The following is a 12,456-nucleotide window of genomic DNA, read 5'->3' as shown; positions in this document are numbered from 1 at the left end:
GAGCTGGAGATTCTACCTATCTGATATGCTCCCAGGTGATAGTCATTGCTCCTGGTCCATGGATCACACTTTGAGTAGCAAGGAGATTGTTCACGTAATGCACTTAGTGCTATGTCTTAGTACATAATAAATGCCCCATGATGGTAGGTATAATAAAGATAATAATAAAAATTCATCTCTGGAAACCCAGCCCAGGTATCTTCCCTGTCCTGACGTTTCTCTGATAAAAGGAAATGTCATTAGAAGGGACAAATTTGTTTCTCTTGGCACTGACTTCTATGAGAAATTTATCACCTAGATCCTCAAAGAAGAGACTCTGAGTAGAATAAAGGCTCATGTCTACTAGAAACAATCCTGCTGCAGGAGCCAGCAATGTGTAAGCAAAGAAAAATTGTCAGACCCAGGTCGCAGGCCCAGCTCTGTCTGTGTGACCCCAGGGAGGCAGCTCCACCTCTCTGACCTTGGGTTTTCCTACTGGCTAGCACAGAGTGAACATTTCATGATGGTGGCTGCACTGCCCTTCTACTCTCTGGCCTGTAGCACAGGCATGGCAGTACCTTCTCCATAAGATCATTGTGAGGGCCACAGATAGTATATGTCAATAGTCAACACATACTCCGGATCAAGAACTTTAGGTTGAACCACATGAAATTGCTGACAGCAATATGTTTTGACCTGTAAAAATGGCTTGAGCTAATATGTGTGATCCTTACAACAAACCTTTCAGGCAGTTATAATTTTTATCATCTCCCCTGTCCTATGGATAAGAAAAGTGAGATCCGCCCAGGGTCCCAGGGCTTGTGAGTGGTAGAGCCAGGATTCAATGCAGGCAGCCTGGCTGCAGTCTCAGGCTTGCTCTGCCACACTGCCCCACCTTTCCTCTAATGGTGCCACAAAGAAGACCCTGAATGTGTGTTTCCTCCCACTCAGTTGTGTCTAATGCAGACCCCTATAAAAGCCAAGGGCCCATAGCTAATTATCCTTTTCTGGCAGCATTTCTGCAAGGAGCTGAGCCAATTCATTCTGGGAATGTTGCTTTCTGGTGATCTGGCTGGAGCTTGAGAAGCTAAAGAGGGAAACAGGCTTGGCTGGGCCTTTACAAACAGCCCTTGTCTGAGTGGCTCCTATTCTAGGAGCTCAATATGGAAACCCAGCATCCGTTGTGCATTCAGATCTGGCCTAATGACTGTCAACCTGGCCAAATTACTGGCCACCCACCCACACCTTACCCATCCCTGCATCCTGGTCCTGAGATTAGCCTGGGCCCCCACATCTCCTCTCACATAAGTCCCTCCTTGGGAGGTGTTGGCCATCATTTCCTGGGCCAGGCACTGTGGTGAGCACCAACTTAATCATGTCTATAGCCAGCAAGGAAGGTGCAATGAATACCCAGCTTATGGATGAAGCTCAGAGAGAGGATGGTATTTACTCAAAGTCACACAATGAGTGACCAGCCAAGCCCATTGAACTACCATGACCTCCCATCCAAAGATCCCAAAGAGCCAGTACCTTCATATCATCAAGAGGAGCTGTCCTGGGGGACCTCAGAAAATGCGGACGAGGACTGCTCTCGGTCCATGTGGTTGGGTGAGTTTACTCAATAAGAGTCCTTCATTCACGGCTGCAGGGATTGGCTCAGAGATGGGCATGTGACTCAGCCAGGCCAGTTAATCCTGGGACTTTTGCTGGAACTATTGGGGAAAATTGTCCTCTTCCTGTTGAGGCTACTAAGCACATAGAAGGTTAGCCTAGAGCTGCTGGAGGCACCCTGGTCACTCTATGGGGAAGGACCTACTTGATATGGAGCCAAACTAGGGGAAAGTGGCGCCAAGACATGGAGAGAGACTAATTTCTGACAATATCCTTTGAGGCTCTGGTCCCAGCCATGCCGCCATATGTTTTAACTTACACACTGCCCTTGACTCACAGATCCTCACCTTCCAAAGTAGCCCCTTTTTTTTCCTAAGCTGAAACCTACCTCGCTGGAACTTACACCGATTGGTCTAATTCCACCAATCTGAGGGGCAGCAAAAGGCTCTCATGGTTTCAAATCCTAATTCCAGCATTTATTCTTCAAATCTCAATTTAAAGTTGGAATGATAACACCCATGTGAGAGGGATGTTGTATGGACGAAAGAGCTATTACAAGTGCTTTGTTTTTGTTATCTTGTCATATTGCCACTGTTTTAATTTGTTACCAGACGTGAGGCCCCAGACAGCAGGGACTTCATTTTTTGGGTGTTTTTTTTTTTTAAGATTTTATTTATCTATCTGAGATAGAGCGAGAGAGAGAGAGAGCACAAGCAGAGGGAGCAGCAGGCAGAGGGAGAGGGAGAAGCAGGCTCCCCACTGAGCAGGGAGCCCGATGTGGGGCTTGATCCCAGGACACAGGGACCATGACCTGAGCCAAAGGCAGACACTTAACCGACTTAGCCACTCAGGCGCCCCTGGGGGACCTCGTTTTATTCAACTCAGAATCCCCAGCACCTGGAGGTGGTTGGCGAAGTGTAGGTGCTCAGTAAATGCTTGTCGAAATAAATTTGAAGTACATTCTGCCCTCCCACCTATAGTGAGCTACTTAGGGACAGCTGTTCTGTCACCCAGAATCTTCTCTTGTCCCTGCCCTCATCTTCACCATTTCTTTATGCAACACGGATGGTTTTCCTCCTGAAAAATGCACTAACTCAATTATTCTGTGAATATTTATCAGTTACAACCAAAGGAATGAAAATAAGCTCCCATGGTACAAAGAACCCAGATGTTTGGGGTTAGTTTTTTAACACAACGCACAACTATTTCACTTATTTGATGTTTTTCTCAAGAAGCAAAACAAAACCAATCTGCCCTAAAATTTGGAAATGAGATCCCTTTCTCACAGTGTCTCTTGCTCTCTGTTGGGAGTGGTGTGGGCATGCTTGGCAGTCACCACGGGCTGCTGAAATGGGACAAGCAGGTAATGGGAAACAGCTGCTTGGCCTGCACTAAGCCCCAAATTGGTGACGAGGTGCCGCAGACAAAAGACAGGCAGTTATGGTTTGGGTGGAGGCCCCACGAGCAGCGATTAACTCCTCTTGCCAAGTTCACCAGGCGAAGCAGAGTGTGCTCAGCTGGCCACAGTACGCCAGGCAGCACTCCCTGCACAGACATCATCTCTGTCTTTAGAGCTGTGTGCACTCAGAGAGATGAGCCCACCAGCCAAGCCATACCCTCCCTCTCTCTGGTGTTGGGGAGAACATCAGCCAACAAGGACTGATGCTAAGAAAAGGCCTCACCTGGGGTGCCGGCTGGCTCAGTCTGTTAAGCGGCTGACTTCAGCTCAGTGATATCTCAGGGTCCTGGAACTGAACGCTGCATCGGGCTTTGCGATCAGTGGGGAGTCTGCTTGAGATTCCCTCTCTCTCCTCCCTCTGCCCCTCCCCCCGCGCTCTCTCTTTCTCTCTCAAATAAATAAATAAATACATAAATAAATAAATATCTTTTAAAAACTGAAGTCCTTACCTTCCTCTGTGTCCTGCAGTACCTTGTATCCTTACTCCACGGCCCTACCTCCTAGGGCAGCCAGAATAACCTTCTGAAAACATCAGTTAGGTCGGGGGTCAGCACGCTACTCTGTTAAAGGCCAGAGATTAAGCATTTTAGGCTTTGTGGGCCAGGTGGTCTCTGTGCCAACTTCAGCTCTGCCTTTGTAGCATAAAAGCAGCTAGGGACAATATGGAAATGAATGGGTGAGGCTGGGTTCCAATAAAACTTTATTTACAAAAAACAGGCAGCAGACTGGATTTGGCCCGTGGGCTGTAGCTTGTTGCTCACTGGTGCCTCTGTTCGAAAGCCGGTAATGGCTTCTCATCCCCATAGAATAAAGCCCAAACTTTTGTCTTTCTCTTTTTCTTAGGTATGCTACATGCCCCGTGTGGAGCCCAACATGGGGCTTGAACTTACAACCCTGAAATCAAGACCTAATCTGAGATCAAAAGTCGGACACTTGACCTGCTGAGCCACCCCTGCACCCCCTAAAGCCCAAGCTCCTAACTGCAGGTGTCAAAGAGCTACCTGGGCTGGCTCCTGCCCACCTCTCCATGCTTGTTTAGGACCCAATCCTCACTCATCAGCCCCCAGTTACATGTGGGCCTTTGCACTGGCTGTTTCCTCTGCCTCGAACAGCCCACCCCCATCCCCACTCCACGTTGTCACATGACTCACTCATTCCCATTATTTAGGTCTCAGCAAGAATGTCACTTCCTCAGAAGGGCCATCCCTTCAACCCCCTAATATGACCATCGCCTCCTGCCTTAGTCACTCTTTATTGTAGCATGTGTTTTATTTTCTGCAGAGCATCTATCCCAGTTTGAACTGATCTCTTTCCTTTGATTGCTAAATTTTGTTTGCTTTCCTTCTGCCCCTTGCGCTCCAGGAGGGTAGGGAGCCTTATCCCTGGTGCCTTCTGCCCATAGAGCTGGAGTGCAGCACAGACTTGGAGAATGAATGAATCGTCTCCTCACCAGTTTCCCTCATCTGCTTGTTCCCTCCAGTCCCTTAGCCACTCTGCTGACAGAAGCATCTTTTAAAGATGAGTATCAGATCATGGCCTGTCCCTGCTTTAAACTCACTAATAACTCCCCATTGCTCAAGATTCAAACTCCTCGCCATTGCCCTGTAGGCCCTGCAAAAAACGGACTCTTGCCTGCCTCTGCTGGCCCACCTCTCCCCTTGTGGAAAGCAGGCTGCCCAGAGGGTCCACTGATGTGACCCCAAAGGACACCACTTGGCGCTAAAGGTATTTTTGCATTGATATCAGAAAATGGGTTATGTTCCAGGAATTTACTTTGAACAAAAGAATGAGGCCATGAACACCTGACTCATGAGAGGCTGGGAAGTCATCCAGTTTCCTCAAATCACCCCACCCAGGTCAGGCTCTCTCCTGTGACATGCTCTGGGTAGAAAGAGAGAACACGATCTTTTCAGACTGATGCCAAAGCCCAAGGGGCTTCGAGGTATTGGGCGGGGTGGGGGAAGACTGTGGAACATAGAACTTTTAGTGCTCTTTCTGGCCTGACTGAAAACTACATTTGAATCAAAGTGAACAAGATTAGGGGCGGAGCCATCAAGAGAATATGCAAGCTGAGTGGGTAGGATCAGAGTTGTGGGCTCCTTATACAACCATAGAGTTTACACGCTTTCTCCACTGCTGCAGTTCAACTAGCTGAAATTCTACAGGAAAGATAAGATCACGTGGACAGCCCACAGGGGCCTGAGAGAGCTTATTGCTTGGGCTATATTGAGACGAAAGACCGGAGAGCTGCCACTTTATGGCTTCTTCTCAAATGGGCCTAGAGAGTAACACTGAAGTGGCTAAAAGTAGTTCTGATTCTCCCACTGATGTTGTATAAAGCATGTAATTGAAGTTAGAAGAATATTCTTTTTTTTCATGGGAGTTAACAGAGGTATTTTCATTTTAGGTGTGTGTGTAGTGGGGGTGGTAGGGGGAATGACCCTTAAGCATCTCCATTTTTCTGAATGGGCCTTCCTGAGCAGGTGCTCACTGGTGCTTCTACAGTGCAGTGTTAATAGCAAGACACAATAAGCACTAACTACTGGGCATTTTTAAAGCCAGGCTAACACACCAGGCATCCTATCCGGTCAGGCTTATAAAAGTGACTAACAGTTAGTATCTCTGTCCTCCAATCTTATTTGATCTTGACTTGTTGTCACTGTATCTCATCTCCCTTATTGTGAATTCGTCTCTCCCTGCCCTGAATTCCTTCCTCTTTCTGATCAGATCTGGATTTGGCTCCTTCCTGACACTTGGGTCCTGGCTCTCCTTCTAAGGGTTAGCCTAGGTTGCTCCCCTACCTCCTCTTTGTTTCTCTGCCTCCCATGGCCCTAACTGATGCCTGGTAGATAAGCCTTGGCCCCAAACCTCTGAGCAGGGAGGAGAGGTGCTGTGCTGGGTTATGATGACATCATGGAGAACAAGACAGACTCTCTCCACTTGGTGCATCTGCAAACTCTTCCATATCCCATCCATGGCCAGGAAGCTCTCAACTTCCTAGGACTGTCCTTTTCATTTTCTGACAGCCTTATCAGAAAGCTCGAGCTGTCAACAAGCTTGAGAGCCGCCCTGAAGTCATCTGTTTCCTGCAGAGTGCTGACGGTGTGGTGTGAACTCCAAGGCAGCTGTCAACATAAATTCTGCCTATCACTTACTAAGACCAGTACTGGAGCATGCGACATAAATTAATCACTTCCACTTCTCGACAGCACAGGCTCCTTGTGCTTTTTCTGCCTCTGGTCATTCATGCTCAGCAGATAACCGATAGCCATAGCACTCTGTGGAACATGGGCATGATTCCGGGGAGCCAGATATAGCCCATTATCATTGTGGTTACAGTGTGTGGGCTCATTGAGAAGTTAACGGGACACTTTATCAATGAGGGAGGTTGTCCCAAAACTCTGGCGTTGGGTTTTATGTGAGGGAATGGAGGTGAAGATGAAGGTTGCAGAGATAGCAGGGCCTCCTTATCTGACATATTTTCCCAGTGAGGTCAAATATCAGTGCCATGGCCATCTTCCCAGGCGGAAATAAACCATAGAACACCAGAACTGGAAGACCTTGGAGGCTTTGCAGAGGGAGAAAATGAGACCCAGCAAGAGGACAGGACTTGCCCAAGGTCCTACAGGGAGACGGTGTCAGAGACCCAGGTCTATAAGAAAAAACAAGGGCCCCTTTGCCCTCTACAAACAAGACCAGGCTTTAAGGAGGAGCAAATCTTTGAGGATGTGAATGTTTTGCTTTTCTGCCTGTAAAACATACAAAGAGGTGAGCAGGAAGTCAGAGATGATTTATTTCTGTAGAATCCCAGTTGAAACATGACTTTTTGTCAATATCAAATGTTTGTATTTTGAAAAATAACTTCACTCATTTTAAGTTTCAGGCTTCTTGTGTACACATGAAAAAGAAAATGACAATGATAGCTAATAGTTCCATTAGAAGAGGAACATTGGGGGCGCCTGGGTGGCTCAGTTGGTTAAGCAACTGCCTTTGGCTCAGGTCATGATCCCGGAGTCCTGGGATCGAGTCCCACATCAGGCTCCCGCCTCAGCGGGGACCCTGCTTCTCCCTCTGACCCTCTTCCCTCTCATGCTGTTTCTCTCTCTCTCTCTCTCTCTCTCTCTCTCTCTCTCTCTTAAATAAATAAATAAATAAATAAATAAATAAATAAATAAATAAATAAATAAAATCTTAAAAAAAAAAGAAGAGGAACATTGTTGGGCACCTGACTGGCTCAATTGGTAGAACGTGTGACTCTCAATCTCAGGGTTGTGAGTTTGAGCCCCTCACTGGGTGTAGAGGTTACTTAAAAAAAAAAATCTTAAAAAAAAAAAGGACATTGTGGACTACTAAATGATCATAGTTTTTTAAAAATTATTTATTTATTTATTTTGAGAGAGCGAGTGAGAGCGTGAGCAGGGGTATGGGGCGGGTGTAGGGGCAGAGGGAGAGGGAGAGAATCTCCAGCAGACTCCATGCTCAGGGCAGAGCTGGTGCGGGGCTCAACCTCACAACCCTGAGATTAAGACCTGAGCGGAAAACAAGATTGGGACGCGCAACCTACTGAGCCACCCAGGTGCCCCAAATGATCGTTGTTTCCTGTCAATGGCATTACATGACTCAAATAGAAAAGTGCTTGGTTCCAATGATATTGGTTTTTATTTTTTATTTATTTATTTATTTACTTTTGGTGGGCAGCAAAGCAAGGTTTATTGAGAGATAGCAAAGTAATAGCACAAAACACCCAAGGAGGAAGGGGACCTAAGAGGGCTGCCACTGGAGTTTCTAAGTCTAGGGAATGATATTGGTTTTTAAAAATTCAATTCATTGAAGTTCGTTCAGCCAATGGTGCTATGTCTGACATTGTGAAGGCTATTGTAAATTCATTTTAAAGTTCAACTCTAAAGAAAATGTCATTTCTTTTTCAGGTGATAATACACACAAAAATTTAATTGGAGCACAGCATCATGATAAAACAATGTTTTTATTAAATAAAAATAAGTAAAATAAAAAGCCTAAGGAAGAGGTGCCTGGGTGGCTCAGTCAATTAAGCATCTGCCTTCGGCTCAGGTCATGATCCTGGGGTCCTGGGATCGAGCCCTGAGTCGGGCTCTCTGCTCAGCCAGGAGCCTGCTTCTCCATCTCCCTCTGCCCCTCTCCCTGTTCGTGCATGCTCTCTCTCAAATAAATAAATAAAATCTTAAAAAAAAAAGCCTAAGGAAAGGTGTACTTAGAATTAATTGTGACACACACATACTTCATAGTTGTCTCTAAAACAAGCTATAATATTAAATATACGAAGGTTTGTACAACCCCATAGAGTAACAAAACTATAAAATATTTTTTTTAAATAAACCCTGTGTCACAGGCTGACTTTTTTTTTTTAAGATTTTATTTATTTCTTTGACAGAGAGAGAGCACAAGCAGAGGGAGAAGCAGGCTCCCCACTAAGCAGGGACCCCGATGTGGCACTCAATCCCAGGACCCTGGGACCATGACCTGAGCCAAAGGCAGACACTTAACCGACTGAGCCACCCAGGCGCCCCATTGGCTGACTTTCAATAGATCACAGTAACGGAGCTGCTCTGCTACGTATGGAATATAAAATATTTTCATGACAAACAAGTGATTAAAAAAAAAAAAGAATCCCAGTTCACAACTCTAATTACTAGATAAGTTCCTTAATATATTCCCGAGGTCCACACGAGAACAATGATAAATCCACTTACTCATTGATTTACTCTATAAATGTTTATTGAGTGCAGCCTCATTCATTCCTTTAGCAGACCCTGCTCTAGAGGGCTATGGAGGTGAACCAGACATCTAGCTTCCATTTTCGTGGAACTCATATCCTAGTCCAGGAAGGGGAGGATGGGTAATAAACAAACCAGAATGTGGAATGTAGAGAATATAGAACTTAATGAATATAGAGAAAATAGAATATTGAATATAAAGAATATTAGATGGTGAGAAGTGTTTTGAAAAAAAAAACAAAGCAGATTAAAGGCATAGGAAGTTCTGAGGATGTGGGGTTGTCAAGGAAGGTGTGGTAGAAAAGCTGGCATTTGGGCAGAAATCTGAAGAAATAAAAGAGCAAGCCTTGAAGCATCTGTGGGGAGTCCTGCAGGCAGGAAAGAAACAGCGCAAAAACTCTTGAGGCAGGAGTGAGAGTAGTACATTTAAAGACCATCAGGGAAACCAGTGGGGCTGGAGTCAAGGGAGAGGAGAGAAGAGGGATAGGAGGCAAGGAGAGCAAGATGGGGGCAGATCATGCAGGGCCATGTGCACTGTTGGTAGGACTTTGGATTTGTTCTGAGTAGATGGGAGTAGCTGGAGTTTTGTGAGCCAAGAACTGACATGACTGGACTCACCTTTTTGAATGTCACTCAGGCTGCAGGGTTGAGAAAGGACTATAGGAAGGCAAGAGCAGGAGAAACTCTTATAGTGCTGATGGACTGGATGTAGGGAGGACCCCAAGGTTTTTGGCCTGAGCTAAATGCAGACAAGCACCAAGCTACTGGACAGGTGGGGCTTCCATTTGCTGAAGTGGAGAAAATGCAGGAGAAGCAGGCGGGGGTGAAGAGAGAATTGGGAGTTTGGTTTGGACATGTTAAAGTGGACAAAATCTACAATTATCTAAGTGGAGATGGCAAGCAGGCAGCTGAACATGGAGTGTGGAGCCCAGGAGGCCCAAGATAGTGATAGTGATTTGGGAGTTGTCAACCGACAAGAAGCATTTAAGACTTACACGAGGCAGAATGAGATCACCAAGGGAATGAGTGTGGTCATCTGGAAGGAGAAGGCGTGCTTCAGGAAGCAGGGAGTCAACAGCATTGTCCACTGCTGCTGATCAATCAAGAAAGAATGAGGAGTGACCACTGACCATGGGATTTAGCAACTTGGGCAGTTTCAGTGAAGTAATGGGTACAAAAGCCTGATTTTGAGACCGGGAAGAGAGCAATTTGAGACAGGAGGTGAAAACATTTTTTTTTTTTGCAGACGTTTTTTGTCAAGAGGAGCAGAGAAACAAGGCACTAGCTAGAGGGGGTTATAGGGTCAATACAGAAGATACCTCTCAAATTTCCTGGAAATGCTGACCCCACCCCACCTCAATGTCCCCATCACCAGGAGTGAAGGCCAGGCCTCAGAGCTCTGTGTGCTCCTCGAAAGGCCCCCTCCCTCCTTCTGAATACTCAGAGCCTCATCACTGCCACCCATCTGCTTTGGAGCCTTTCATGGCCTATCTCAACAGTTCTGTGCATTTTGTTTTTAAAAGAAAGATATTAATCAGGGGTACCTGGGTGGCTCAGTCGGATAGGTGTCCAACTCTTGCTTTCTGTTCAGGTTGTGAGATTGAGCCCCATATCAGGCCCCGTGCTAGGCGTGGAGCCTGCTTAAGATTCTCTTTCTCTCCTCCCTCTGCCCCTACCTCCTGCTTTCTCTCTAAAAAAAAGAAAAAATATATATTAATCAGAAAAATACACCAATAACTGTACTGAGACAATATAAGCAGAAAATGGAAAAGCAAAATGCCCTTTGAAAGAGAACAATGGAGAGAAATGGTTTATATTAGAGGTTTGAAGAAGGTATTTTTTTGAAAAGTGGCTTTAAAGCTAAAATCTGAAAGATGAGTAATGATTCACCAAATGGTAAATGATGGAAAGATCATTGCAGGTGGAAGAACATGTGCAAAGGCTCTGTGGCTTTCTCAGTCAGGAGAAAGAGACTAAGCTTTCTTGAGGGAAGGAGGACAGATATGGTGTGTCTTAACCTGGGTTCTCCAAGAAGCAGATCTTGAGCCAAGGATTTGAGTGCAAGTAATTTATTTCATGTCAGGAAGCACTTGTAGGGGAGTAGGAACTGAGATAGAGAGGGAAGGAGCCAATAAAGTAGGTGATATCACACAAGTCACCAGTGTAGGCGACTAGAGCTTAATTTCACTGGGAACTCTGGGAGCCAGCATAGAGTACAGTGATAACCTGATACCTTTAGTGATATCCTATCTAGGGAGGGGAGCAGCTGAGGGCTGCTTTTGGGGTAGGGTATTTATTAATACTCTGGTACTTTTAGACTGCCATGCTTATGGTTAGAGCAGGCTCCAACAGCCAGAGAAAGCCCCCAGGTAGAGATGCAGGTATTAGCAGATGGAAGTCGGGGCAGCTTGGGCTAAAATGGTAAGACCTCAAGAGGTATGGCTGGGGCATTGATGTCCTACATTAAGTTCCACTCCTTGTTGATACCAATTCTTCTAGCTGGTTGCCAGTTATACTTTCTACAAAGAACACAAAAGGGTCTGTGGGACAAGCTACAGGCCCCACTGCTGCAATTGTCTCCAAGGTCATAATTGGTGTTCATCATCTCCTTGTATCACTACTCATTCCAGACAACCCTCACCCTTGAACAGCACTCCTGCATATTGATGTTGCTAGTCTGGTGAAGTAACTGGACCCACATCCCTGGGATGTCTGAGCCCCTGGTCACTATGCATTGGTCAAACTACAATTGCTATAATTGCCCATACTGGTAGTCTCTGGGCAGACAAGCACCAAGAGGAGCCCTAATGAATCCCTTGAGTTCTGGGCACATCCTTCCCTGACCCTATTCTCTATGAGCAGCTGTATCTCTTCATGATAATCAGGATCTGATATCCCTCCCAGTGTAGGAACTCCTTTCTTTGCCTCCTGCTCTGTTGGCGTGAGGAGCCTAAAATGACATGGTGCAGCCATAGCTTTAGGTGTCCCTGGGAGAAGTACCTCCTCCCCATTCACCACCCAGCCACGGCCAGAAACAAGACTACTAGTCTAGCAGAGCCAAAAGTTACAGGGATTCCTGAAGGGAGTCATTGGACATGATGGTGACAAGGACCCTTCTACTTTTACTCCTTGGTTCCCATGTACTTTCCCTGATGGGGCCCAGCACCATATAATGACTGCTATTTCAAACTACACATTGAATCTTTTCTCTTTTTTTTAATATTTATTTATTTATTTATTTGAGAGAGAGAGAGTGTGTGTGTGTGCATGGGGGGTGGGGCAGCGGGAGAGAGAAAGGGGAAGCAGACCTCCCCCTGAGCAGGGAGCCCCATTGTAGGGCTTGATCCCGTGACCCTGAGATCATCACCTGAGCCGAAACCAAGAGTCAGATGCTTAACTGACTGAGCCACCCAGGCACCCCTCGGAGTACACATGGACTCTTAAAAGACAGCACCACAGAGTGAAAATGGCAGAGTAGGAAACTATAAAATCTCATTCCTACATAAAAGGAGGAAATAAAATGGCAAAAGTTGCGAGAATCAACTTTATTGGAACTTGAAAAACTAATGAAAAATTTATAGCAACCAGGAGAATACTTAATTGAGGGGGAAAAAAAAACCCCACCAGAATCTTGATAGTAGAGCTTTGGAGTAA

At 45.9% G+C, this 12,456-nt stretch overlaps 1 non-coding gene across 2 annotated transcripts in view; it reads right to left on the bottom strand.

Annotated features, from left to right (window-relative positions):
- Positions 1–12,456, bottom strand: part of LOC114207602 (uncharacterized) — a 78,363-nt gene that overhangs the window by 29,268 nt on the left and 36,639 nt on the right. The window lies entirely within an intron of this gene.

The sequence above is a fragment of the Eumetopias jubatus genome, unplaced genomic scaffold (assembly GCF_037043125.1).
Source record: "Eumetopias jubatus isolate StellerSeaLion01/CBP00866 unplaced genomic scaffold, mEumJub1_p1.0 scaffold_1, whole genome shotgun sequence".
In the NCBI taxonomy this organism is placed as follows: domain Eukaryota; kingdom Metazoa; phylum Chordata; class Mammalia; order Carnivora; family Otariidae; genus Eumetopias; species Eumetopias jubatus.
This window is presented reverse-complemented; position numbering and strand designations above follow the sequence as displayed.